Source organism: Falco biarmicus, chromosome 4, assembly GCF_023638135.1.
Source record: "Falco biarmicus isolate bFalBia1 chromosome 4, bFalBia1.pri, whole genome shotgun sequence".
Classification (NCBI taxonomy): Eukaryota; Metazoa; Chordata; class Aves; order Falconiformes; family Falconidae; genus Falco; species Falco biarmicus.
Genome location: NC_079291.1, coordinates 108,770,056 through 108,782,706, shown reverse-complemented (window position 1 = coordinate 108,782,706; position 12,651 = coordinate 108,770,056). Strand labels below are relative to the sequence as shown.

Sequence of the window (12,651 nt, the reverse complement as noted above, 5' to 3'; positions counted from 1 at the left end):
AGGGTGTAAAGTCTTGGTGCTGTGCCAGTTTCTGAATAACTGAAAACATTCTTCTTTCAAGGTAACAGCTGTCCCTTGGTGAAGAAGAAAGTTCCCTCACTCCCTTCACCTGGCGGAAGGTCATCTCCCTTACACCCCCGGGCTGATCCTGAACGCGCATGCAGAGGGGAGCCTGGTCCCAGGTGATGCTCTGTCCTGAGCCTGACTTGGATTTAACACGGGCTTTGTATTCCCCACTGTTATGGAGGCAAGCTTGCAAACCGTTTGGTATGTGCCAGCCTTTGGCTTGGACTTCAAGTAGGTGTGATTTTTCAGGTTTTTTAGTCTTTCTTTGCTCATGATGCTTTTGGTAATCTCTTAGATTTCCCATCCAGTGCTCATCCAACTTTCCCTACTTAAGCTTATCCTTTACACAGGCCGTTTTGCTACAGCCAGTCACTTTTTACCAAAGATAAATAGAATTAATTCCTTCTAAAAAGAGATGATGTTTTAGTAGGCTGTATGAAGCACGTTCCTGTTACTAGGTCTGACGCTCTCCGGGGCTGGCGGCGGTGGTGAGCGCGGGAGGGTGGCTGTGCTCTCAGTGCTGCCAGACGCCAGCATGTCCTGACCTGCAGATGGGCCTTAGCACAAAGCCAGTGACCCCTGCCCTGCCTGCCTGCAGTATTTTCAGCGTGCAAGAATGCAACGTGCTGCATATAGTGCTGACTCCCTGAAACTCAATACAGAATTCTGTGGCAAGGCAAAAATGCCGTTTGATCGAGTAGGTTGGATACGTAGGAAATAACTGTGGTGGGGCCGTGGTTCTGACTGACCAGCCTGGTGCAGCTCTGACCTCCCTCCCAACAGCTTACCTGAGGTTAAACCTCTGGTTGGAGATGAATTAAGTACAAAAATTACGAAAAGATTGCCAGGCACATCTTGTATTACCGTTCCTGCGGTATTATATTTTGCCAGTGCAGTGGTTTGTGGAGCCATGGCACACTTCCATAAATCATTTCTTCCTTCAAAAGTAACATTACAGACAATAAGTTAGACTTACTTGTTGTCAGATAGAAGGCTGGTTACGTATTTCACTAAGATCCAAACCCTTGTTTTATTTTGCAGTTGAGAGTAGATGTCCTTTGAGTTTGACTGGGACTGCTTATTTTTATTCTGGAAATGCATGTTTGATTTGTTTACAAAAAAAAAGGGAAAAAATGTGTTTAAGGCCAACCTAAAACAATGTATCTGGTCTTTATAGTGTCTTAAACTTAATCCTTGATAGAGTTACAATAGATTGCAATGCTTTGTAAATAAAGGAGATATCTTCTTGCTCTTTGCTTTTGACACTTAAGAAAAACGGTAATTAATCCTGTTAGCCAAAAGGTTGTTATTTGTGCTGTGATTTTTTTCCCCTTGTATTTGCTACAGGTACAGAAGAGGGCAAAATAGACTTTAGGTCTGTTTAGGTCTGTAGCAGAGATGAGACAAGGAAACTGATAATTTTCCGAATGAAAAGCTGCAGCCTGCTCTCTGGTTCCCGTGCATCGGATGCTGGAGCTGCAGCCTGTGAGAGCTCTTGCTGCTTTTTGTGTGAACCAAGTAGAATTTTCCCTGGTATATGCAGGTATCTGCATATTTATTTGCTTCTTCCAGCTATTGTATGCTACCTTCTCTCTTCATTCTTTGCTAATTTTCCTGGGACAAACATCCACCAAGCGTGTCACCAAGAACACTTCACTTTTGTGTGCTGTGAGCAGGACTTGCTTTGGGTGCCTGCTGTTCTCAGCTTCCCGCTGATGAATTTTCATTTCATAGAGGCCTCCAGCCACTTAGAAATTCTCACTGTAAGGGCTCAGTGGCATTTGGGCTTGCTCGTTTTGCTCCACAGCTACACCAGGGTTTGAGTCTTGCTTAGCATACGAGATTCTCAGGAATGGGGGTGTTGGGGCAGGGCAGGCTCTGCCTGAGGATCGGAGCCAGTGGCAGGGACACACAGTGACTTCTGTCGAATGTTGTTTGTGGTTTAGGATAAGCAGCTCCACATGGTCCCAGATCAGAAAGAGATGTTTGATTGCTGCCTGAGTAGAAGTATTTAATAATAGGTTGTTCAAGAATGGAAACTGAATCAGACTTTAATTTGATAACTTTACAAATCAAAACATGTTGACAAATACCAGAAGTAGATGAGGGTTTTTTTTGTAGGGGATGTCCAAAAGCCTGGTGTCTGGTGGTTCTTAATTTCGAGATACTATGATTGTCTTGGAGTAATATTGAAAACTAGATGAGTTAGTCCTCGCCAAGACTACATCCTGTGACAATCATGGAAGTGCAGGCTAGTGGAGAGCAGAGGGGAGAGGGCATAGCTGCAGGTGATCCAATGCAGCTGCTGCCATCATTCTCCATGTCATGATAGCACTGTTTTGACTTAGCAGAGGAAATAATGGCATCATAGAAGCAGCCCTGCTTGTTGCTCTGTGGACGTAAGCGAGAGAGTGATGTTCTGAAGCAGGTAACTGGTTCTAAAAATTCTAATTCCTGTTTGCTTACCTTTCCCAGAACAGTTCAAATGTAATTATTTGAGCATTGTGAGATTCAAGTGCTCTTTAAAAAAAAAAAAAAAAAAAAAAGGTAATTCATACAGATTCTGTAAGAAGTTTTAAAAATGGTATCATAAGTAATGGCCACAGCTCAGCTATGGTCTAACGGGGAGCTTGAGCAGAGGCTGTAGCTCAGGCGTGCCGAGGAGCGATGCGAGCTGTGCCTGGCTGCCTGAGGCAGCTCCAGCGGTGGCCCGTAGGAAGGGCTGGTTGGTAGCACCTTTGAACACCAGGCACCTGGTTCTGACCCTCAGTAATATCTTGTCTCCATTTTCAGGTAGCCCTGTGAGATCACACAACACACTGCTTTAACCGAGTTTCTAAGAATTTCCTAAAATACTATTAGGGGAAGTGCTTAGATTATTGGAGTTGCAAGCAGAAGTATTGATGAAATCTTTTCTGGACAAATAGTTTCAGCTTCGTGGTATGCTGTCTCTGAAATGTATTCTGAGATTAATTGTCTTTACCTTGGCTACTATTTCGCAAAGTCACCTTTTGTTAATTAAAAAAAACCAACAACAAAATCCACCCAGAACCCCCAAACAAAACCACAAGCCAAAAAACCAAAAATCCAAACCCCAAACTTATGGGCAACTTTGTATTAACAGGGCTAAATGTATCACAGGAGCTATGAGAAGGTTTTTTACTTAGGCATGCAATTAAATAATACACTTAAAGCTATTGATAACATCTTAAAAGCAGAGAACAAAATTCTACAAACAGAAATGAGATGTATTTGCAGCTCAAAGAAATATCCTGTGATGAGACTATGAATGCAGACTAGAGCTTGATATCCTGCTATTGGACAGATTTGGCAACCAATAAGTACCAAAAATCAATTATTTTAGATGGTAAAAAATCTAAACAAGACTATGAAACAAAGAAGTCTGAAAAGGCAAAAAAACAAACCTGGGCTTTCGTTCTTTCTAGTATGCAGTATCATCAGCTCTGTACATGATGATAATCTCATCTCTCTTTTCCCTTCCCCCTGCACCTCCCCACCCCTGTTACTGTTTCTGGATGTAAACATGATGTCACAAAGATGCAATTTTGGAGTGGAAGCCATAGTAGAACAGCCATGTTTTGATTTCTGGAGGGAAAATCACCCTGGATTTGCTCGCAGGTGATGCCTTCTGATTCCTCCTTAGCTTACATACACTGATTTATAAACATGTCAAGTCGTAACTCAAGTAATAGGCAAACCAACCCATGTATCTCAAGGCAACTTTCCTTGTGATTTCATAGAATTATAGAGTGGTTTGGGTTGGAAGGGACCTTAAAGATCATCTAGTCTTCTATTTACTGTTCATAGTATTAGAAAGCTTTAAGAGTTCCTAGGTAAAAATTATGTTTTTAATGCTATTAGCAAGTTGGAAACACCTTGAGTGTTTCAAGCTTAGCTCTTTAACTGATCTGTAGAGTAGATGCATGTTTTACCCAATCCTTAATTAAGCACAAGTTTTACAAGTAACACAGTAAAAACTGTATGATGACAGAAAAATAAGTACAATGTGCAGTGGCTACATTAACAGGCAAGAGAAGTCTTTTGTATTTTCTCTAGCCTGCATTCATTTACTCCTTAGGGAGCAGGATATTGAAGCAAACCTGGTGTGATAGAGCTATAGAGGTTCCATGGTCTTATCAAGATTTCACACTGTTTGTTGCAATTAGTTACAAGACCATATGCTGATAAATTAATTTGAAAACTGTATGTAACTGTGACTATGAACACAACTCCATATAATTCCTAATGCTTCATCAGCTGTATCTGCTGCTAGGGACAATTTTCCCTATATTGATATAAAAATCCAGTAAGCTACTAAATGCTCTATAGTCTGGTTCATTTGGTTAATCAAAATATGAACCGTATTTCTATGCTGTCTAACTAGAAAAACTAGTTCAAAGAAGGATATGCTGTGGAAAAACAAGAGCTGTGTGAAGAAAGATGACATTTTTCTGAATGTACAGTTTGTGAAGCTGCAAGACAAGGATGAAAAGCAAAACTTGATTTAATGCTATTTTAAAACTCTTTCCAGAATTCTTGCTTTCTCGCAGAAGCTGTGTGTTGGTAGCAGTTACAGCATGCTGTCTGTAGATGTTGAGAATCCGTGCATGGCTATATGGAAAGGACTTGATCGTTAATGAAGCTACAGTACATTTCCTGAAGTGCTACAGCAGGAGAGAACTTCTGCTAAATTTTACACGGCAAGCAGCGGAAGGCCCACTTCCCCACTCAGTATGCAAAGAATCTTGGTGACCTAGTCCCAAAAGCAGGCTCTTTTTTTAGAGAGCAGTTTCTCCTGTATCCATTCATTCATGTGTTATGCCGCTCGTGGAATTTGAGTTCTGGGATACCATAAATAATGGTCAGAATGGAACAGCAGCCATAAAGCAGAGTCTCCTACTGTACTGATGCATCGGACTACCTCACTATTTTTTTGTGAATTAATCTGTTTTTATACCGTATTACTAGACAGATGCTTTCTTACCAGCCAGAAGGCAGTGGAGGTATCGGTCTGAATGCTGGAGCTTGGGGAACAGTGTTGAGGGGAGTGAATGTATTTCAGGTTGTGCTAGAGTAAATAGACAGCTCAGTACACTGCAATACAAAAATAGTGATGGTTACTAACAACTCTCCCAACAGTAACAGTACTTGAAGCAACAGTGAACTGTCTGAGCTAGCAATTAAGCTATTTTGTTGGATTTGCAGAAAGAAAGACTAAGTAGCATAATTCTACAGAAAATATTGGCTTATTGAGAAAGAGGTAGCACAAATAACCAATTGGCCTTTTCATTTCAGTGTTGCTTGTTTAATACGTGCAAACTGTTGTTTGTTCTGTGTGCTGGTGAAAATGTTGCTTGCACAGAGCAGCAGCATAGGCAAAGCGGGAATGTGAAAGGTGAGAGCAGCAATGCGAGTGTGCAGCCTCCCGTGCCAGCACCCTGGTTGAATTAAAGGGTTTCACGAAGTGCGGCAGCAGCAGTGCTGATGAAGTGCAGACGTGGTTTGTTAGAGCTGGCTGCATATGCTTGAGAACAGTATTAAGAATTCAAAAAGTTTACCTTCTTTTGGCCTCAGAAAAGTAAACCTGTATGTCTGAACGTTAACAAGTTATAACAGAGATTAGTCCTTCATGGTGTAGTCACAGTAATTCTATCTTATTTTTAAACACCTGAGGCTCTTGATGTAATGGGTCTACACAGCTTGAGAAGTAAAGCTGAGTCACCAAATGAAGAATGCAATAAACTGCATTCAAAACAATTGCCATCTGGTTTTTTTTATATTCTTCCTCATTAAAACTGGAGGGCTGATTTTTTCCAAATGCTGCAATGAAAATGGGGCATTCCAGTGTTGTAGCATGGATGCTTTAATGTTGTTCACAACTAGAGAATTATACATGCTGTCTACCTTTCATAATCTTAAGCAGATAACTTGAGGAAATTTAAAAGAAGTATTTCCAGGGTACAGGTAAAACAAAAGACTTTTAAAGTAGTGTTGGTTGGTTTGTTTTTTTTTTTTTCCCATGGAGATGACCAATCCTTACTTAAGCCCCACCTAACATTGTTTAAATCAAATAACTACTTGGTGGACTGTTATCTGAATGATTTGTTATTAAAGTCAAGTTTATTAAAAAAAAAAAAAAAGAGAAAAAGATGGGGGCAAGAGATGATAGTTGTTAAGAAGCATGGTATATAAGCTTTAGTTGACATACAAGTCCTTTCCCAGCTAAGGACAAGGAGTGTTTCAACTTAATGTGGACAGTATAAACCTATGAAGAATTGTCAAGGTCAGCAGTAATGAAGCTGGTCCTGATTTATTGTGCATTTCTACAAGGACAGTGTTCAGAGGGCTGGATTTGATTTAGTTTTTTTCACCACTGAGGTATCACCAGGGGGAAAAACACCAACCCCACAACTCAACAAATGACCATGTGATGAAATCAATAGTGCTCACACAACAGAGAGAGACTTCTTGTTTCTTTTTTTGAGGCGTGCTCAAGGACCTTGAAATTTTACAGGCTGTGGGAAATTCAGTCTTTTAGCGCATCTCAGTGAGATTCTAAGGTGCACGCCACTTCCATACTGGGTGATGTTACTGTCCTTGCAAAACACACGGACCTCTTCTCCTTACCGCTGTGCACACAGCATGTGAGGAGAGCACCCAGTGGTGACTGGGAGGTGGATGGCATCTCTTGGGGACACACAATATGGCTCTTTGGGAGATATTTGGAAATGTGGAAGCAGACTTTTTTTTTTTTTTTAAAATGCTCAGCAGTGTTTTAAATAAGTGTACAGGGAGTCATGGGGTCACTTTAGACATCAGGGACAATTCAAGGTTTGATGCAGGAGTAAATTTTGATGGTAGTTCACCTTGGGGCAAAGAAGAATAACACTGTTTCTCACCCTTGACCTGCGAGTGCTCATCAGTGCTGCCTGGAGGTGGAAGGTCCATGGTCCTCCACACAGGTGAGGCAAGATCCAGAGACTGACAGCTACTGAAGCCTATTTTAGACTTGAGGTTTGTTGTTTAAATGCTTAGAAATGTTTTAATTTTTGTTTGTTTTTAATATTTTCCTTCCATAGTTGGCAGCAGCTTGAGTTTACCAAACTGGACTCCTGGTGTATCTAATACTGAGGTCTCTGCTTGTGTTTCATCTCTCTCTTCCTCTCTGTAGCTGTTTTGCAGTTCATCTGCTTCAAAGGAGATGGGAAAGATTTTTGCAAATCGAAAGGCTGGCTCAGTTCTTCCTTTGACTATTTGGAAGAATTCCATTGAGAATAAAAGCGTAGATCTGAAGAAAATTAAGCTGCTTTCATAATGATACTTCCCCTGCTTCTATGGAAAGGATTTGTTTTCTTTTGTGCACTATATGGGTGGTTTTCAAGCTGTTCTTCAGTGGGAGGAGGGGAGGGTGCAATCTCTGTGTCATCAACCAGAAGTCACGTTATTTTTGGTGACTTAATATATAAATGGAAGAGTACTACGTGTGGAAGTTTCTCTTGGAAAGTTCCTGTGTGCTACCAGGTCTGTGGTACTCTGCTCAGCTTTAATTGAGTTCCTCTGCTGCACATAATCTGTGTGTTAGATGAATAAATCAGCACACAATTCTTTCAAAAGATATAATTATTAGTCTTCAGCTTTTTATAAATAGTGTGAAAATATGACTAGTAACGTGGAGTATCACAAAAATGATAGAAAAGGTATAGGCATTGCAGGGGCTGAGAAGTTTGAGTGTGACAGCTGGCGAGGATTTGTCCTGTCAATAGAGAGCTTTTTGAGGGAGAGTGGGGTGGGGCCACAAATCCTAGACATTAATTTTTTTTTTTTTGCCAGAGGTCTTTCCAGAGGAAGATTGATCTCACCTGTATAAATAATGTACAAATTTCAACAAGGTATTTTAGTGTTAAAATGACAGGAGACATGAAGTGTCATCTTCGTGAAGTGTCATTTAGTGACATCTATGTACACTTATTTGAATAGTTTCTTATTAAACATAGAGCTGTGTAGCAGATTACCAAGATGCACAAGACTCTTTCAGTATTTCTTTACAAACGTAAGCAGAGGTAGCAAGGCTTTGGTTAAGTTTTGACCGCGTGGAAGTTGAGGAAGCTGTCGTTGCTGCTGGTATGTGTACATATATTTATTTTGCACTATGTGATGACTGTGTAACAAGCTGCTGCTGCCACCAAGGATTGTATAACTCCTCCTCCCTTGCAAAGAGGGGCCGGCTGCGAAACTCTTGAGCTGGCCTTTTTGTCACCAAGATAACCTCCTACACAGCGATCCCAAGGCCAGCTCACAGCTGTAAATTACTAACGTGTAAGCAAGCCACTGAATTTAGATATTAATATAGGCTTCTTTCTTCTCCAGGTTTCAAGAACTCGCCTTGTTTTTTGCTAGTTCAAGGACCTGTGGTGGAAAACAATAGCCATTATTGTCATGAAGATAAAATCTGAGAGAACGTGTCTGATGGGAGTAGAGCTCCTCATTAAGTATGTGATGGTTGAGTTGTAGTCTAATTATCTTTTCCATCTGTTACCTAATAGAATTTTGTAGTGCTGGGATTTAAGGTTTGTCAATTTTTGCTGTCTTTCATTCTGAAGCTGGACATCTCTGCCAAGGCCAACAATGGAATGAGTGCATTGAGATAATAAATCTTCAGCGAACAGACAAAGTTATTTATTTTGGATGAAGGAGGCTACATGAACAACTGGGGTATGTTTTAGGTTGACTGGTTACTGGAGGTGGGAGTGCTTTAAGAGTTGAATGCAATTATAATAAGCTTTAGTTGTGGGAACATTTGAGACTAAAACATGAAAGAATGCAGACTTTTCAAAATATGGTATGTGAGAAAAATGTATGATTTAGTGTTTCCATTTCCATAGAGGAAATAGCAATACTTTGCTTGAACAAAATGATAAACTTCCTTTAAACTTAGTCATACGATGATTGGAGAAATAAATTCCCTTAACTTTTGTAAAGCAGTCAAGAGAAACGTTAGGTGTCTTAAAGAAACCTGCTATCTACAAGGACTTGGTTATATTAGTCAACAAGTGGAAGATTGCTTTTTCCCTCTCTTTAAGATGTTTTATAACAGCCCTAGAAAAAGAAAGAGAAGTGTTTATCAGAATCTGAATTGGGTTTGTGGTCACTGCACTGTCAGACCAATTGTAAACATTACTTATTCCTTGACAAAACCACGCTTATTCCTTCAAGCAATAGAGATAACTGGGCGGCAGTGCTCTATCATCAGTGTTTCTGCATTTGAGCTTTTTGACAGCATATGGTTTTTGGAATGTATGTTCTTCAGCATAGAACACACCTTTCCAACTGCATCTTGTACCGCAGGAAAAAGCCTTGGTACATCTTGGTACTTGTTACAATAAAATGCATCTGTGTAGCATTAAAAATAGATAAAACCAGGAAAAGCTTTTGGTGTGCGTCACGGAGAATAGTGCAGAATCATGACTGGGTGCAATAAGGATTTAGAATATATACAGCTAAACATCTATAATGATCGTTGCTGCCTTCATGTCTCCTGTCATTTTTACTATTTGAGCCAGAGTTTAAAAAAAAATCTTTTGGTGCTGCATAGGGTGTTCAAAATTTTGAGAGTGGGTACAAAGTGAGTTTGTAGGCCACTACGGTGCTCAGTGCTGGAGATCGCTGAGTCTTGGTGCGCTGCTCAGGAGTGGCATCTGCAGCGCTGGTGTCCGCCAAGATGGAAGCAGCTAATTCTCTGAGCGTACAAGCAAGATTCATGCTTATAGTAATCTGCCGGGAGTTAATATGACTGGTCTCGGGCAGGATTCCGCCTGGCATTGTACGAGGGATGGTTCGGTCCAGTTTGATTTTGAATTTGGGAGACTTAGTTACATCATGTCGAAGCAAATGTGCTATTTCCAGTGACACTCCTAAAACCTGCTCCCACAGAAGTGTTCCCTGTTCCTCAGCTCAGTGGGGTTATCTCTGTGTTGAGAGTCAAAAATGTCTTTGTTATGGCAGGAGCAGTCAAAAGTTTATAGGATTGAGCCTGTCAGAAGCGTACAGTCTTGGCCTGGCATCGCTTCACAGCACAGATGTTGCAGGTCTATTGAACAGGTAGAATTACATAAGAGGCATATTATTAAAAGTAAGTTATTTAAACTTTTATTGCATTTAAAACAAATTAAGTACTTTGCAATTAAAAACCCAAAAGCGTTCAGTTTAACAAGTGTTGAGCTACTGTGTAAATCTTTTCATGAGCTGCTTCTTGGTCCATCTTATTATGCAACGTAGTTGTGCGCCCTGGCTTGCTTCCAGCAAACGGCCTCTCTGGCCCCATGGCAATCTCACTGCCATCCCTTATTCAGTCTTTTCCCCCCAGGGAGGAGTCTGGAAAGCCACGGTAATAGGGAAGATGTTTACAATAAACTAATGGGAACCCCAGCTGGTTTGATAGGTTGCGTAATGATGGGGAGGAAAATCCAGTGCCTTGAAGAGAAGCAACACCAATTACCCTCTTTATGGTAACACATTAGAAGATGTGTTTGCGTCTGTGCGCGTGGTCATACTTAAACGCTCCGATCTGTCTTTTCTAAGCTCCTTGCTTATTGCAGAAGGGCCTAGTGGTTTTTTATTCTAACGGGAGGAAATATCTCTTGAATGCATGTTGAATTTGGAAGGCTGATTTGGCTCAATTAAAATGTGATTAGGCTTTCTGTCTCCATTGTAGAGGCTGTAAGGGCTCTGGAGAAACATTTAACGTTGAAGGCTGGCCTGCTGGTTTTGGCTGCAATGTAGATAGAAATATGCAATGCTCTAAGAAATTTCAGGACTCCCACTAGGTCAAAATTTTTTCTCTCAACTATAGCATTTCATTAAGTTCCCTAGTAACATGTCTCCATGTATCATGATCATTATTGCTTGGAAATCCACCAACTTTGCAATGAACTGAGAGTATTTATTTATATGTGCTGAATGGCATTCTCTTAGGAGAGAGGTCCGATTAAAATAATTACTATCCCTTCTGGTTGCAGACTGCGTTTGTGTTACATCCTGTTGTTTTACTGCATGGTACATGCTTTGAATGAGATAAATGTAGTCACAGGAGCGTTTACCTGGTCTAATTATTAATTACAACATTTTAAATCAAACTAACCTGGTGTAATATGTTCAGATTCCAGTCACTTAAATCTGGGCTAAAGCAGAAATTAGCTGCACTTTCAGAAGTGTACTTGGAGTAATTCAGAATATTACATAGGAGACCTTAAAAATCCTGAGCTAGTCATCTTGGTATAACCGTAGAAATTGGGAACTCTGTGATAACGGCTCACTTCAGTATATCTAATCTTTAGATCTTTGTAATAACTGTATCTAGCTAGACTTTTTATGGACTGTCCCTTTTCTGGGTGAAAATACAGAGCTTGACTTAATCAAAGTTAAGATTTGCAGTGCAGTGGTTCTCTGGTCTAATGCTGGCTGACAGTGTAACTTAACTCTCACAACAGACCTTTCCTGGCTTTGGCATGGTGTCTTTGAGCAAGTTGTTCAGTAGTAGTCCAACAAATTATTTAATTAATAATTTTCAACTGAAAGAACAATGTGACTTGCATATGGAACCAAAAAGCTGCTCTTTTGTTACTGCTCCATTCTAACAATGTTGATAATACAGTGATTTTGTAGTAAAATGACGCACTAATGTTCCATGGAGTCTCAGTGTATTCAGTATTTTTGATACTATGATGTACTGGATCCCCTATAGACACCCCTTCTTATCTAGGATGTGCATGATTCAAGCTGATTTCGCGAGTCTTCACAGCGAGTGGATTGATGTCCATTTTTAAAAATTCAAAATATGGGATGCAGAGATGGATACTGTGGGCTTCCCAGCAGCTTCTCCATGTGGCCCCATATGGTGAAGTGTTGTCCATGCCCTTCCTAATATCCTGCCTATTCTGTCCTTGCATAAGTGCTACGGTAGCCCTGGGAGGTGTCTCTGTGTCTTCATGACTTAACTGATGCCCTACTTGCAAAGTTTAGGATGTTTTAGGACCTTTTATTTCTTTAAGTGTTGGCTGGGACCCAAGTTCCTGTAAATATTTGGTCACGCTGGGCTCCTTTGGTTCCTCATTCCCATTGAATCAAAGGCATGTTAAGCACCTTAAGCACCCCAGTGGTTTTACAGTACTCATCTGATGCAAGTTGCCAAAGGCTACGCAGAAGTTTCCTGCAGAGTGAAGAGTGGACTGCTGGGCTCCGAACTCCATGTCCAGTGCTTTAACCACTAGAGGACACTGCCTCATTATTATTAGGGAGATTAATCATTACACATCTAAAATGCCAAATTACAGGGGTTGTCTTTCTGTTGGCTTAAATGCCAAATTACAAGGGTTGTTTCTCTCTTGGGTTAAATTAATCCCAGATACGGTGCAAAATAAATAAATAAACCGTAACTATCCACAGTGCTGCCATATGCTCAGATTCTGCTTTGGGCTGAGTCGGTGCCCAAGGACAGATGGCTATGCTGCCCTTCCTCGGATGGAAGCAAATACCTGATCTTATTGCCCAGTGCCTCAAGGAAAGCAG

At 40.7% G+C, this 12,651-nt stretch overlaps 1 long non-coding RNA gene across 2 annotated transcripts; it reads left to right on the top strand.

Moving 5' to 3' along the window:
• The first annotated feature begins 6 nt into the window (after positions 1–6).
• LOC130148860 (uncharacterized) lies at positions 7–12,056 on the top strand. Of its 2 annotated transcripts, XR_008821681.1 has the most exons (4): positions 7–297; positions 1,414–1,609; positions 8,455–8,576; positions 8,688–12,056. It is a non-coding gene; the product is annotated as an uncharacterized LOC130148860 (long non-coding RNA). The 2 variants fall into 2 exon arrangements; XR_008821680.1 differs by having other exon boundaries at positions 7–1,609.
• Positions 12,057–12,651: the final 595 nt, after the last annotated feature.